At 44.3% G+C, this 16542-nt stretch overlaps 1 protein-coding gene across 1 annotated transcript in view; it reads left to right on the top strand.

Annotated features, from left to right (window-relative positions):
* The window catches only part of VSTM4 (V-set and transmembrane domain containing 4), a 98596-nt gene that overhangs the window by 65537 nt on the left and 16517 nt on the right, over positions 1-16542 (top strand). The gene's annotated exons all lie outside the window — the stretch shown is intronic.

Here is a 16542-nt window from a genome sequence, read left to right as displayed (position 1 = left end):
TGATGTCGATATGTCTTATGAAAGTGACATTAATTGTGATCGCTTGGTTAGGGTGGTTGCCAGGCTTCTCCGTCCAAAGTTACTGTTTTTCGCTTTCCATACTTTATTTGTTAGAAGCCAGTCACTCAGTCCGGGTCACATCCAAGGGAAGGAGAGAAGCTTACTGTCCTGAGAGAGGAGTATCAAATCATTTGTGCTGTTAACCACCACAGCCATTAATAAATATTTCAGGGGCGATAACGTCAAGTCTAAGCAAATATCCCGTTTCTCCTTGAACTTTCAGCCACAGTGTTACCATTCATCAATGGATTTTGCTTGTAGCAGTTATTAGTATGGTGTACTCATGGTGATTTTCTATTTTCCTTAATCCCTGTACATTTACTACTTGAAATTCTTCTGTAAGGAAGAGCTGGACACCTTCTCTTATTTATTTAACTCACTAATTTATATCAATTTGTATGCACGGACATGAACAACTTTAAGTTTCTAGTTATATTGTTATTTACTTTGTTTCCAGTATTTTTAGCAGTTGTATATTTGTATGAGAGAGAAAGAGAGACAGAGAGAGATACAGAGACAGACAGGGAAAGACAGAGAGGGAGAGAAATTGGCAACCCTATTCTAACATGTGGCCAAGATAATCTTGAAGGAAAAGAAAAAAGTGGAGAATTTCTGTACCAATTTTCAAGATTTATCTTAAAGCCACAATAATTAATAAACTATGGTATTAGCACAAAGATAGATAAGTCGATCAAAGGAACAAAGAGCCCCCAACAGATCTAGGGATGTATTGTCACTTGATTTATGACAAAGGTGGCATTGCAGGGCAGTGGAGGGATTACTTTTCAATATAGGGTGATGGGTCTGTTGGATATCCATATGAAAAATGATCCATAACCCCTAATTCACAAAAATTAGACAAGGATCATGCACTTGTCTAATCCATGTCTAACCTGTCATGCACACATCTAACAAAGGTTCTTTTTTAGAATGTCTGAACACCTACCAATGAATAGCAAATAAAAGGACAAGACTACAAAAAAAAATACGAAGTCTGAAACATGCATGTCACAAAAGGAGGTACACAAATAGTCAGTTCATGAAAAGTATCTAACCTCATTGGCGTCATGGCAATGGAAATTAAAAAGCAGAAAGTTCACATCTATGAGGATGGCTAAAATGAAATACTTGTTTCTTTTTATTTTGCCTGTTTTTCTCTGACCCACTGGGAATTTAGGAACGTATGCAGTTTTATCTGTTTGTCAGATCCTTTTTTATTTTACTTTATGTTTCATATTTCAATAATCATTAATTGTCAGTTTCATTAAACTTCATCACTACGTTCTTTTTTAAAAAAATTATTTATTTAAATTCAAAGTGGGTTGGGGCACCTGGATGGCTCAGTCCCAGTTAAGCATCTGACTTTGGCTCAGGTCATGATCTCGTGGGTTCATGAGTTCGAGCCCCACTTTGGGCTCTGTGCTGACAGCTCAGAGCCTGGAGCTTGCTTTAGATTCTGTGTCTCCTTCTCTCTCTGTCCCTCTCCCACTTGCATTCTGTCTCTCTCTCTCTCTCAAAAGTAAATAAACACTAAAAAAAATTTTAATTCAAGTTAGTTAGCATAGCGTGTAGTATTGGTTTCAGGAATAGAACCCAGTGATTCCTCATTCACATATAACACCCAGTGTTCATCCCAACAAATGCCCTCCTTAATGCCCATCACCCATTTAGCCTTTCTCCCCACTCCCCTCTCCTCCAGCAACTGTCAGTTTGTTCGCTGTATTTAAGAGTCTCTTATGGTTTGATCCCCTCTCTGTTTTTATCTTATTTTTCCTTCCCTTCCCGTGTTCATCTGTTTTGCTTCTTAAATTCTACGTATGAGTGAAATCATATGATATGTGTCTTTCTCTGACTCATTTATTTTGCTTAGCATAATATACTCTAGTTCCATCCACGTTGTTGCAAATGGAAAGATTTCATTCTTTTTTATCCCCGAATAATATTCCACTGTATATCTGTATCTATCTATATCTATATCTATATCTATATCTATATCTATATCTATATCTATCACATCTTCTTTACCATTCATCACTGTATTCTAAACAATTCTTTGAACCAAACATGTACTAGTTGTGTTATTATTCTTTATTGAATGTAATGTCTTTCCCTCAAATATCTTCATTTGCCTTTACATTTGAGCAATTTTTCTGTGACTGGAATTCTAGTTTCATAAAATTTTCCACTCTGTTCTAGGAAATATGCTAAGCACTTTTTGGGCACTTCTATTTACTTCCCATATTGCTCAATATAAATGCCAGATTCCTTACTGTGGCCTATAATGCCCTATACCATGCAAGCCGTATACGTAATTTAATTTTTTTAGTAGCCACAGTAAAGAAGTAAAAAGAAACAAGTGAAACCAATTTTAATAATATGGTTTATTTGACCCAATATAGCAAATATAGTATCATTTAAACATGTAATGTATACTAAAATTATTAATGAAATATTTTACATGCTTTTTATTCTACAAAGGCTTCAAAATACAGTGTATATTTTATACCTACTACACATCTCATTTCAGAACCACATTTTAAGTGCTTGAAAGCCACATTTGACTAGTGGCTACCATATTGGAAAACTCAGCTGAATATGATCTGGCCCCCATTACCTCTTTAACAACATTTTTGCCACTGACCCCCTTCCTTGTTCCTTTCTGGCCACACCGGCCTCCTTGCCAGTCCTTAAACATACCAAGAATGTTCTGGAAGCAACTTTGCACCAGTTGTTCACTCTGCCTGGAACGTTCTCCCCAGGATATAGTTGTGGCCTATCTATTCACCCCTTCAGCTCTCTATCCAGATGTCACGTTGATGGAAGAATCTTCTTGAAATCCTATATAAAACACTGCTCACCTATGAGAGGCAGCCTGACATGTTTTATATTTATCTATTAGTTGCCTCTCCCTTCTACCAGAATGTACGGCCCATGAAGGCAGGGAGCTTGTCTGTTGTGGTCACTGCTGTATCCTCCATACCCAGAGCAGTGTCTAGCATGATAGAGATTTGTTAATGACTCTGCACACCAGCTCAGTGGAGTTGGTTCTGTCATTCTGCTTTTACAGATGGGCACAGTGAGATGCAAAGTCAGTAAGGCACAAGATGGAACCCAGGGTCACGCAGACTTGAATCTGGTCCTTCTGCATGCAAAACATAAAGTTTTAGCCAGCTCATTTGGATTCTTGCCTCAGAGTGGAGCCTGGGTCTGGTGGCTTCTGACATATTCTTCTGGCCCAGCCTTGCCCCTGCCCTTGCTGCTTTGTGCCCAAGTTTCATGCTGTTCTACTGGAGAGGCTGGTTCACTGTTTTCCAGAGAAAGACTTCTTTTGCCTGCAGTGAACTGTGGGCCCTGATGGGCTTTTCATTCAGTGTGATTCCATCTGGTTCATATCATCAAAAATTCCTCACCGGCTCTCCTCTATTGCCTACTCCTGTCTTGTCCTCAAATGTAGCAGCAGAGTGCTTGCTGATTTAAATAGATCTCTGGTCATTCGGTGGGCTTTTGGAAACTCAGTTGAGCATAAAAGCTAAACCTATCAACTTCCCTCACTCCTCAGCTGTGCATATCACTGCACATGTGTGTACCTGTGTATCTTTTCCAGATCTTTTCTCTATGTTCTGATATTTATCAACAACCTCAAGAAAGGATATGCGTTGTAAATTTTCCACCTTACTTTCTCTCTGAGTTGTTCAGGAGCTATTGGTTCTAATCCAGAATCTTACCCCTGGTAATAACAGAAACAGCTATTTACTGACACTCTGTGGATATATCCTAGAGAGACAGCCAAAACAGTGCCTTTTCTTTTAGTGATAGAGAGAGAGAGTAAGCAGAGGAGGGGCAGAAAGAGAGGGCAACAGAGGATCTGAGCTGTCAGCACAGAGCCCGATGCGGGGCTCAAACTCATGAACCATGAGATCATGACCTGAGCCAAAGTCGGACGCTCAACCGACCGAGCCACCCAGGCGCCCCCCAAAGAAGTGCTTTTTACATATTGCCATAGTTGACTTTCCTAATAAGTTCCCCACTCCCGATCCCCAGTTTTGCATGTGAGGACACACACTCTGTTCAAGAAAAGTGAGCTCCCACAACTCACAAGAGTATTGATCCTTCTCCTGTGAAGACAACCCCACTGCCCTAGAGGACGGTCCCTTTGCAGTGTTGTTGGTCTTATCTAGTTGGACAACTATCTCTAGTCCACAGCCTGGTGGGGGGGGGGCACCTCTCATTTGTCCATTGAACAAAAACCAGCTGTGCACTTACAGGGTACAAAATGCTACAGTAAGCCCTTGGGGGCCACTTATAAACAGAGTGGAGTGAACAGTACTTTCAAAAATAACTCTGGTCTTAGTCACAAGTTTTCGTTGTTGAGTTTTGTGTGTGTGTTTGTTCGAGCTGGTGTGCTCCCGATGCAGATTCAACATTGGACATTCTTAATCTTCACAGAAAGTTAATTGGTGCAGTTATATGATTTATATGCATTTAATTATATGCATCACGGGGACTCCTTGTTTTATGGAAGTGTCTCCAATAACATTTCTTAAGTACCAAATTGTCTGTTAATCGCTTACAAGATGAAAAGATTTAAAATTTTCTATGCCACATTTTCCAGAAACAAGCCAGTTTGGAAACCAGTTCCTACCTATGACAATATACAATAAAGAAAAGAGCTGACTTTGAATGAGACTCTGTCTGACCAGCAGTATAGAGTCAAAAATATCAGGCCTAGCGTCTGCAGGTTTTAGTTCATATTAAGATGTAGTTTCCCAGGAGGGCAGCATTGACCTTGGTCTCAATGGGTCGATATTTAGCTCTCCGATCAATAAGTCCTGATGGTAGCTAAAACTAAAGTCAATAGATACCTGTTGATTCACGCGGGCCTTGGTGGGTAGTTTAGAAAATAGCTTGGAGACATCTTTTCTTTCAGGCCTGGCACTAGTTTAGGTCTTCAATTCTGTCACTGTTCCGTTTTGCTACCATCACCACGAAACGGTGCTTCCTCGGGTGGTTATAGGCCACAGAGCACATGCAGCCCTCTCTCCAGAGTGATGGTAGCACGTGCTCACCCCAAGAAGTCAAGCTTCCTGCTGCCTCCGGCACCGCATTGACAAGAGGGAATATTTATTGAGTACCTACTATGTGCCAGTTCCTCTGCTGGGGGCTTAGATTCCATCTTACTCATCTTTTTTTTTTTTAATTAAGTTTATTTTTGAGAGAGAGAGAGAGAGAGAGAGAGGGAAAACAAGTGGGGGAGGGGCAGAGAGAAAAGGGGACAGAGGATCTGAAGCGGGCTCTGCACTGACAGCACAGAGCCCGATGCGAGTCTCAAACTCATGAACCTCGAGATCATAATCTGAGCCTAAGTCGGACACTTAACTGACTAAGCCACCCAGGCGCCCCCCCCCCCCCCATATCACTCATCTTAATTATAAATCTTAACTACCAGCTCCTGGTAGGCCCTCTAGACTCTGGCAGGCAAAAATAACAGACGCGTTTCCTTGTGTTTTCACCCTCGAAGCATAAAAGCGGGAACCTTTTTGTATGTTTCCAAGGCGACATGGCATTTTGCGGGAAGTGCGTATTCCAGAGACGGGGAGTGGTTGGGAGGTTTAAAAAATGATAGGATTCAGGAAGAAAAAAGAGAGGAGCAAAGCATGTTAGACATTTCGTAATCAAGCTGTGCAAACCGACCCTCCTCTTTTTTAACAACACAAGCACGACATAGCCTGCTTTCAGAGTTATCTAATCACCTAATGAGGCCACGCACCATCACGAAGCGTCTCTCTGACAGACAATGTGATCGTTTTGTCTAATAACCTTAAACACTGACAGTGAGTCATTGTTTCTACATCAGTGTTTTTTCTTCTTTTGGGGGGCAAGGGAGTACTTGGACAAAACGTAAAATGTGTAATTTCCCCGCAGCAGAGCCCCCAGGACTTGTGGGGCTAATGCAGATACTTCCAGGAAAAGCTGTCATTGCTTCCTTGTTTCTGAAGAAACAGAGAAAGGCAGCAGTGCATTTGATTGATTTTTGTTGCATCAGGTCAGTTATTGATTTGGAGGCCAAGTGGAGGAAGAGGAAACAGTTTCTGTGATGTGGAGGTAAGACCTCAGTGCTTAAAGAAAGGCAACAGGAAATAACAAATTTGAGAGGAGGATAGTCAGGACCCCAAAACTAATGAAAAGAGACAGAGAATACAGTTCTTTGGACTCAAAGACCTTTTTTTTTTTTTAAAGGTTTATTTATTCATTTTGAGCGCAAGTTGGGGAGGGGCAGAGAGAGGGAGAGAGAATCCCACGCAGGCTCCTCACTGTCAGCGCAGAGCCCAATGTGGGGCTCGAACCCAGGAACCATGAGATCGTGACCTGAGCCAAAACCAAGAGGCAGACACTTAACCGACTGAGCCACCCAGGCACCCCTGGGCTCAATGAACTTTTATACACTCCTGCCTCTGAGTCAACACCCTCCTCACCCTTGAGCCTCTGTAATTAAGGCACTTGCATGTAGTACACAGTAGCCAGAAGGCTCAGACCACCTCTCTTCTCTAAGGAGAAAATGATCTCTTGTGAGCAAAAGACCTAAGACACAGAAAACTCAGGAACATCACGGGCTTAATTACCACAGATTTCCCAGTGGGTCTCTTATATCCTGTCTGTCCCACTCGGATCCATCCTCCACGTTGCTGCCTAGAGATTGTTCCCAAACACAACTCCAACCATGTCATTTCCCTGCTTAAAATACTCTCCTGGCTCCCCCTTGCTTCCAGGATGAAGCACGGCTTCCCGTGAGCGACATGAGTACAGGCTGGGCTGGGCTGTCTCCCGCTGGCAGGGGGGCTCTGCCCTGCACCCACTGCCCCACCTCATCCTCCCGCAGAGCCGCCACTCACCTCTGAGATGTGGCTCCCCCACAACCTTCTTTTGGATTCCTCCTGCCGCTTGAGCCCTGCTTACCCACAAATCCAGTTCTCCGGGCATCAGTTATGCCTCTGCGAGTCAATGACCTCCCCATCGCCAACTCTCATGGCCCTTTTCAGTGAAATTGTTATTTCTGACCCCTCAAGGCATCCATGTCCTTGTTCCTGGAGGTAAACAAGGGTCATCTGCCACCACCCGCAGCTGACCGCTCTCCTTCCTGGCTCTTGCCCTTCCCCACACGGGTAGGCTGCTTCCCCTCCTCCACCGGTCCAGGATGCTGGCTGTCTCTGGGATGCTCTTCTTCTTGAACAGATTGCCTGGGAGAGTCAACACTGTCACAGGGGCAGCAGGCACCTGCGCAGCCCGTCCGTTCCCTCGCTTGCGTCTTCGAGTCAGTTCCACATTGGTTCTGACTGTTTATGGTACGTACATTCCCCCTGGCGGCTCCACATGCACCGCCCGTTCATCACAGCACACAGGGGACTCATCACGTCCGCCTAGTCCTGCTCTACCTGGGATAGCCCTGCCTCAGGGAATGGCTGTCCCATCCAGAATGTAGGTGCCTTCTCCCTCACCCCTACGTACTGGTGCCTGAAGCCCGTCTGTTACTTTCCAGGATGCCTGGGCTCGTTCCTTTCCTCCCACTCACTGCCACAGCTGGCTTGCAGGCCCACCACCTCCCCATCCATCTGATTTTCAGCCTTTGGGGCTTCCGTAACACCTTACCTGTATTTTAGCACTTCCCACACCACAGTGAAGTTATACTTACCTGCCTGATCTAACTTTTCCCTCCACTAGGACCATGTGGTTCCCATTTTACAAAGCGGCCTCTACATTTCTTATACTACAAAGGCTATACATTGTAGACCCCTTAGATAGTGCAGATGGTGGGGGCTGTTTTCTTTTCATTGTGCCAAAGTGCACGTAACATAAAATGTACCATCTTAGCCATTTTTCAGCGGATAGTTCCGTAGTGTTAAGTACATTCTCATGGCTGTGCAGTCTCCACAACTCTTTTCATCTTGCAAAACTCTTATATTCTTTAAACCACACCCCTCCTTCCCCTCGTCCACGAACTCCCCCCTTCTATTTTGTCTTTATACGTTTGATTACATGAGGGACCTCATGCAAGAGGCATTTATCTCTTTGTGACTGGCTTGTTTCACGTAGTATAACATTGTCAGGGATTGTCCATGTTGCAACGTGTGTCAGAATTTTTTTTTTAATTTTTTTAATGTTTATTTATTTCTGAGACAGAAAGAGACCGAGGATGAGTGGGGGAGGGGCAGACAGAGAGGGAGACACAGAATATGAAGCAGGCTCCAGGCTCTGAGCTGTCAGCACAGAGCCCGATGTGGGGCTCAAACCCATGAACCATGAGATCACGACCTGAGCCGAAGTTGGACGCTCAACCAACTGAGCCACCCAGGCGCCCCTCTTTTTTTTTTTTTTTTTAAAGCTGAATAATATTTCCTTGGATGTATATACCACATTTTGCTTATTCATTCATCTGTCCGTGGACACTTGAGTGGCTTCCACATGTTACCTGTTGTGAATGATGCTGCTGTGAACATGTGAACATACAAATATCTTTTTGAGCTCCTGGTTTTAGTTCTTTTGGATATATATCTAGAACAGGAATTGCCGAGTCACATGGTAGTTCTATTTTTAGTGTTTTGAGGAATTGCCATAGGTTTTCCATAGCAGCTGTACCATTTTACATTCCCACCAACAGTGCACAGGGATACAAGGGTTCAGTTTCTCTACATCTTTGCCAACACTGTTATTTCCTGGGTTGTGTTGTTTTGTTTTGTTTTGTTGTTGTTGTTAGTAACCATCTTTTTTTTTTTTTTTAATGTTTATTTATTTTTGAGAGAGACAGAGACAGAATGCGAGTGGGTTGGGACAGAGAGAGAGGGAGACACGGAATCTGAAACAGGCTCCAGGCCCTGAGCTGTCAGCACAGAGCCCGACGCGGGGCTCGAACTCACAAGCTGCGAGATCATGACCTGAGCTGAAGTCGGACGCTCAACCGACTGAGCCACCCAGGCGCCCCATTAGTAACCATCTTAATGGGTGTGAGATGGTATCTCATGGTGGTTTTAATTTGCACTTCCCTAACAATCAGTGATGTTGGACATCTTTTTAGGTTCTTATTGGCCATTTGTATATCTTCTTTGGAGAAGTATCTATTCAAGTCCTTTCCCCATTTTTAAAAATCAGGTTGTTTGTTTTGTTGTTGAGTTGTAGGAGCTCTTTATATATTCTGGATATTACCCTCTTATGAGATAAATAGTTTGGAAATATTTTCACCCATCCTGTAGGTTGTTGTCTTTTCCCTCTGCTGATGGTGTCCTGCACAGAGGTGTTAAATGTTCGTTAGCACCAGTTTTAAAGTCATCAAGGACTTGTCCTCCTCATCGCTGTGTCCTCAGTAAAAGAGCTGGAACTTACAGAGTGTGTGTGGGGTGAATGAATGATTGAGGACAAAGATGTGTGATTGGACTGACTCTGCACTGCTCAAAGTGCAGTCCATGGACCAGCAGCCTGGGCATCACCTAGGAGCTTGTTGGCAAATAGACCCCACCCTTGACCCTGGTGAATTAGAATCGGCAGTTCAACAAGATTCCAGATGAATCTGATGAACCTGTAAGTCTGAGTGTGGCTCTGAATGACGTATCAAACTCAGTAGACATCTCCGGTTGGGTCATTGCCGACAGGATAGAGTCCTTCACATCTGGAGGAGACTGTTTTTACATTTTAGTAAAGAATTCAGACCTCACGTGGGAGAATGGTGGATTTTCCTATTTATCAACAAAAAGAAAATTAAACATGAGAATCAGCTTCTAAAAGGTAGGGTGACTTTCCTTCATTCCTGAGGACCTTTCCTGGATGGTTTATCCCTGTGTCAGCTGGGGTTTGCTCTGTCCTGTGACATCCTAATGCCCCTCACAGGTAGAGTTCTGACATGTAAAGAGTGTGTGATCAAGATAGGCTCACCTGTGATTCCCTCTAGTTTAAAGTCTACAGTAAACCAAAGGGGCGCCTGGGTGGCTCAGATGGTTGAGCATCTGACTTTGGCTCAAGTCGTGATCTCATGGTTCGTGAGTGTGAGTTCGAGCCCTGCCTTGGGCTCTGTGCTGACAGCCCAGAGCCTGGAGCCTGCTTCAGATTGTGTGTCTCCCTCTCTCTCTGCACCACTACCCCCACCTTGCTTGTGCTCTGCCAGTCTCTCAAAAATAAATAAACACTAAAAAATGTTTTTAAAGTCTACTACCGTAAACCTGCTTCTTCTCATGGAAGCTGAAAGATCAGAGCACTCAGAATGAATGGGAACGACGTGGTTCATTCCATCATGGCTGAGAGGGAACCTGTCTTAGGAACCGGCCTTCCATTGAGTGGTCAGCCCAGGACCCACATGCCTTGCCTTGTCCATTGTCTTCCTGGCCTCAGGAAAGGAGCCCCTTTTCCTGGCCTCATTTCACTATCAAGAATATACCGCCAAGACCAGAGTTTCTCTCTGATAAGCAGCAGAAAAGGGCTTTGAGGCACATTAGACACCAGTGATAGAATTCTGAGAGGATTTTAATAATAACCCAAATCCCAGCAAAATTATTTCCAGAGGACATGCATTTCAGGTTTCTTGAAGGATGTTTATAATAAGCCGGAGAATTTCTCTTGTTGTCGTTAATGTGCTAGAACCGGTTTCAGTTAAATTTTACATGAAAAGGATATATTAACCTGCATAAAATATGTTCATAATCTCAATTTAAAATTAAAAAGAAGAAAAAAACCCCGCCACCACATGTACAATATATTGCCCCAAGTAAAAGCCTTGGGAAAAAAACAAAAACTTTGCTTGTACCACACCAGTACCATTTTTACAGAGATAAAAATTCTATGCTCCCCTCGGTACACATGCACATCCCATTATTGTCACGGGGAGTTATGTATGTTGACTGCAGGCAAGAATCGATGCCGAGCTTCAGAAGGGATGAGAGCAGGGAAAACAGAAGTCGTTTGGTTTCATGGACTTCCTCCAGTCCGGAGAGAGCAAGCGACTGGGCCTTTCATAAGTGGGATGCCACCATCAGGGAAGGGAGGTCCCCTCCCCCTCTTTCCCCCAAGTGGAGGTGGAATTGTATTAGTCTTGTGTTAGGGACTCCAGTCTCTGTCACAGACCTGTCATCTCCCGGTACACCACCAAGTCAGTGCCGAGGCCCTTTGCTGCCTGGTGCTGTCCACAGACGGGTACCAGGTTGGATGCTTCTCAGCTGTGTCAGAGGCCAGTGGAGACTGATTGAGGCTCTGATTTTATTCACGATGGGCCAAGTGGAGCGCTTCCTCCCCAGGAGTCTTTTTTTTTTTTTAATTAAAAAAAAATTTTTTATTATTTATTTTTGAGAGGGAGAGAGACAGAACACGAGTGGGGAAGGGACAGAGAGAGAGAGGGAGACACAGAGTCCAAAGTTCTCTGAGCTGTCAGTACAGAGCCCGACGTGGGGCTCGAACTCACCAACTGTGAGATCATGACTTGAGCCGAAGTCAGATGCTTAACCGACTGCGCCACCCAGGCGCCCCTCCCAGGAGCCTTTTAAGACTGGTAGCACCAGGGTGCCTGGGTGGCCCGGTCGGTTAAGCGTCCGACTTCAGCCAGGTCACGATCTCGAGGTCCGTGAGTTCGAGCCCCACATCGGGCTCTGGGCTGATGGCTCAGAGCCTGGAGCCTGTTTCCGATTCTGTGTCTCCCTCTCTCTCTGCCCCTCCCCTATTCATGCTCTGTCTCTCTCTGTCCCAAAAATAAATAAACGTTGAAAAAAAAAATTAAAAAAAAAAAAAAGCCTGGTAGCACCTTCAACACTCATTAGGAACCCCCTTTAGGGAGACAGTGGGAATCCCACTTCAGAAGGGCTGCAGAAGGAGTCCGCTTCATCCCCTTCTAGAAGGATAACGTGACTTTGTGCTTTGAGGAGGAAGGTGATTTGGGAATTGATCAGGGGTGTGTTTCCCCTTTTTACCGCATCCTTGGTTCATTCAGATCATTTTGTGGTCTTCCACTTACTCATTCCTTGAGCACTTATTGGATGCCAGCAGGCAGTGTGCAAGGTGCTGTGGGGACAGGAGCACGAGCCCTGGAATCTCCTGATGGGGGTGAACAGGTGGCAGAGAGGTAAGCTGCTCCGGAGCGTGGCCTAGGCTGGAGACAGGCCTGGAGGTCCTGCAGGTCCAGCCCCCTGAGTGACCCAACCCTGCTCCTGGGGGTCCTGGAGGGGCCTACTCTCGGGAGGCCCCTCCCTGTGTGTCTGCAGGGAATGTCTCTACAGAGTGGCGGCTGGTTTTCCAGCTCAGCTCAGCTGATTCGCTGCCTTTGTCGGGCCCTTTGTTACGGGGATCATTGCACTGCTGGGAAATTTTTTTTTTTTTTAACTTTTCCACTCTATTTTATTTTTATAATCTCATAGAACAATACCATTTGTGCTCACGTTTGATTTTTTTTTATATTAAAAAAAAGCCTATTTCATTTAAAACCTCAGTTTTGAGCATGGAACATTTCGGAATTGTTATTAAAAGACTTTTTCAGTCTCAAATAGAGAATACTAGAAATGGTAAAAAAAAAAAAAAAAAAAAAAAAAAGAAAGAAAGAAAAGAAAAAATAGAAAAATCATCACCGTATCTGTGACATCAAGCTCAGTATTCACAATATCCCGAAGAAAAATCTCGATGTGAAATTCTGAGCTCACGGCAAACCAGTGGCACGTTTAAGGGCTTTTATGCCCGCAGCCAGATTTAATGCTAATTTATTATTATAGCTTCCAAAAGCTGAATGTATAAATCCCAACAGGCACAGGTGATGTCCAAAAGGCAGTAAGACGACAGCCTCGTGAATTTATGATGAGAGCACGCCTGGAAAGGTGAAGCCTGCCGACTACGAATTCAGTCGCGTGTGCCCATTGTCCACATCACGTACGAGTGCAGCCGATGAGCTGGCATATGCCTGCTGCTGGTCCAGTGTTTGGCCTTCGTGCCCGGCTTGTGCCCTGCGTGCTGTGTCCGTGACGTAATGTTAGTGGTGATGATGGCGATGACAGTGGTGGTAGTGATGTGATGCAGATGGTGACGGCGATGGTGAAGAAGGGGATCTTGAGGGTGAGGACCCACCTACTCACTTCCCTGGCCCTCCCCCGTGCAGGCAGCGTCCCAGTGCTTGTCACTAAGAAACACTGGGACAACCCTGGCCTAAGCACGGCTGTTGTCTCGGCCTCCCAGATGAGGCAGGAGCTTCAGGGAGGTAAGTACCCGCACAGGCTTCCCCCACCAGGGAGCTGCAGAGTGGGGTCTGATCCGGCACTTGGCCTTGGGTCCCTGTTCTTCCCCACCAGGCTCTGGGCTCTGCTGTCTGTCATCGAAAGCTCTCCGTATAGTCCTAGTTCACCAGGCCTGGGAGTGTTCTGTCTCGACCTCGCTGGATGGGTTTTTATATGATGAAAGTTGCAGATGGTGATTCCAAGTGGGGTGCAGGAGTGGAGCTGGTGGTTCAGAATATCCATTTGTTAAAATAGAAAGTGAAATTCCTTCCATAAGCTCTTCTTTCTCTGCAGTTACCGCTGTTGGGAATTTAACTTCTATTTTTTTCTTTTCTTAATACATCTTTTTTAGACTTTTTAAAAGTTTTTTTTTAATTTTTTAAATGTTTGTTTATTTTTTAGAGTGAGAGAGAGAGAGACAGAGCGTGACTGGGGGAGGGGTAGAGAAAGAGAGGGAGACACAGAATCTGAAGCAGGCTCCAGGCTCTGACCTGTCAGCACAGAGCTCGAACACACGGGGCTTGAACTTGGGAACGGCCAGGTCATGACCTGAGCCGAAGTCTGACGCTTAACCAACCAAGCCACCCAGGTGCCCCAATACATCTTTTTTTTTTTTAATGCTTATTTATTTTTGAGGGGGGGAGGGGCAGAGAGAGAGAGGGAGACAGAGGATCCAAAGCAGGCTTTGCACTGACAGCACAGAGCCCGATGCAGGGCTCAAACCCACCAGCTATGAGACCATGGCCTAGCTGAAGTTCGATACTTAACCGACTGAGCCACTGACGTGCCCCTAGCTTCTATTCTTTAAACAGTTTTCTGTGTATATGCAAGCTTACATCTACATCTCTCTATATATTCCTGAAGTGTATCCACAGTCAGCCCACAGTCAGTGTAGGTCACAGCTATGGATTATGACAAATACACTTCTGTCTGCCAAGTTCTCTAAAAATGAGAATGATCTTTTTTTAAAATTTTTTTAATGTTTATTTGTTTTTGAGAGAGACAGAGACAGAATGCAAGTGGGTTAGGGGCAGAGAGAGAGGGAGACATAGAATCAGAAGCAGGCTCCAGACTCCGAACTGTCAGCACAGAGCCTGACGCGGGGCTTGAAGTCACAAGCTGTGAGATCATGACCTGAGCTGAAGTCATACGCTCAACCGACTGAGCCACCCAGGCGCCCCAAATTGAGAATGATCTTAAATAAAATGTTCACACATTGAATTGTTTTCTCATTAACAATATATCAGGCTTATATTTCTACATCAGTACATAGAGATCTATCCCATTCTTTTAATAACTCAAAGTGTCACAGTATCATAGTTTATTATCTATCATTTTTCTTTCTTTCTTTCTTTCTTTCTTTCTTTCTTTCTTTCTTTCTTTCTATCAATCTATCTGATATTATCATATGCCTATAGTTTAACCTATGAAGTTTAAAGCCATATGCAGATTTATATGATTCCAAGCAATAGGACCCAGGTATCCTACTTCTTGGTAGAGTGTCTGCATAGAACCCAGGATAGGCTGAAAGAGAAGAAAGTCCCATGATTCAGCTCATGATTTCCCAAGAGCGTCCCCTCCCTGCATTTCTGAGGCCAAGGATATTCAAAGGAAGATTTTCAGTGCAGCGTCAGACTGGTTTTCTTTCACTGTGTCTTAAACTCATTCAGTCATTCATTTAAAAATGTGCATTGAGTATCTCCTGTGTGCCAGATAACACCTGAGTCAGGTGTCTCCCTAGAAGCTACAGCCAGTGACGTGCTCCAACCCACTCATAACCACGAGAGAGAACAAATGTCTTTGGCATCGTGAAATTTACACGTTGTAAATCAGCAGAGGCTATAAACCAGAACGCTTTTCTTGGACAGCCAGCGGCTCGCAATTTCCCAGCACACTACTGGATGCAGCAGCAAATGTCTGACAAAGCCACTGCCTTTGCAGAGCTGAGCGGTGTGGCTAGAGGCTGGCTCTGGCACCAGCCCCACCACTGACTAGCTGTTGACCTCAAGCTGCCGTTTCTGTGCCTTTGTTTCTACATGTATAAAATGAGGCTGATGATAAGAGTACTTTCTGCCTAGAACTGTTGGTACACTAAGTACTAGGTGCTATGGTTCATTCTAGTGGGAGAAGGCAGAAGATAACCAAATGAACGTACTTTATAAGGCCAAGAGGTGATACGTGCTCTGCAGAGCAATAGAGCAGATAGGAGCCAGGGAGAGACTGTTTGACGGGGAGGGCGCCCCCTTGGAGCAAAGGCCTCTCTCCCTCTCTCCCTGCCCCTCTCCTGCTCATGCTCTCTGTCTCTCTCAAAATAAATGAACTTTATTTTAAAAAGTTAAAAAAAAAAAAAAAGGAAAGGTTAACTTTACCACTATGAAAAACATGTATCACTAGATTTATTTGACACTGGCCTGAGGCCCAGTGGCATCCATCAGAATCTGGTGTGTGATGTTTTCCAAATGATCTCTGAGCGTCTTCTTCTCTCTGCCTCTAAGTATTTCAAAGGGACAAGTTGTCAAAACAACACTTGTCTGTACTGTATAATAAAAATCATAGTAATAATAATTGAACACCTGTGTAGCATTTATTGTTTACCTACAAGGTAATTTTCTAAGTACATTACATGTATTAATGCATTTAATCCTCACAATAGCCCTGTAGGATAGATACCATTATGAGTCTCACTTTACAGATAAGGAAATGGAGGCACAAAGAAGGTAAGAAACTTGTCTGAGGTCACACAGTTAGTAAATGGCAGTCTTCCTGTCTCTGAGAATCCATGCTCTTAGGTACCACCAGACAGACCCTTGAACAGTCTGATGAGTCAGAGTGTTAGAGATCGCAGTTGAGGGGCACCTGACTGGCTCAGTCGGTTAAGCATCTGACTTCAGCTCAGGTCGTGATCTTGTGGTACGTGAGTTTGAGCCCCACATCGAGCTCTGTGCTGACAGCTTGGAGCCTGGAGCTGGCTTCGGATTCTGTGTCTCCCTCTCTCTCTGTCCATTCCCCGCTCACGCTCTCTCTCTCAAAATGAGAAATAAACATTAAAAAAAAAAAAAAAACGATTGCAGCTGATTAGAAGATTGAGTGTTCAAAATGGAAGATTCTCAGAGCAGACTCCTATGGAAGGAGATTACCAAGCCCTCTCTTTTTCTAAACATAAGTATTCTTTTGAATAATATTGCCAGGAAAAGTACTTTTGGAAGGAAGCTGGGAAAACATAGATCTCTGGTCCATGGGGAAGAGAACATGAGTGACT

Source organism: Prionailurus bengalensis, chromosome D2 (genome assembly GCF_016509475.1).
Source record: "Prionailurus bengalensis isolate Pbe53 chromosome D2, Fcat_Pben_1.1_paternal_pri, whole genome shotgun sequence".
NCBI classification, from domain to species: Eukaryota; Metazoa; Chordata; class Mammalia; order Carnivora; family Felidae; genus Prionailurus; species Prionailurus bengalensis.
The sequence above is the reverse complement of the archived record's forward strand: the minus strand, read 5'-3'. Positions and strand labels throughout refer to the sequence as shown.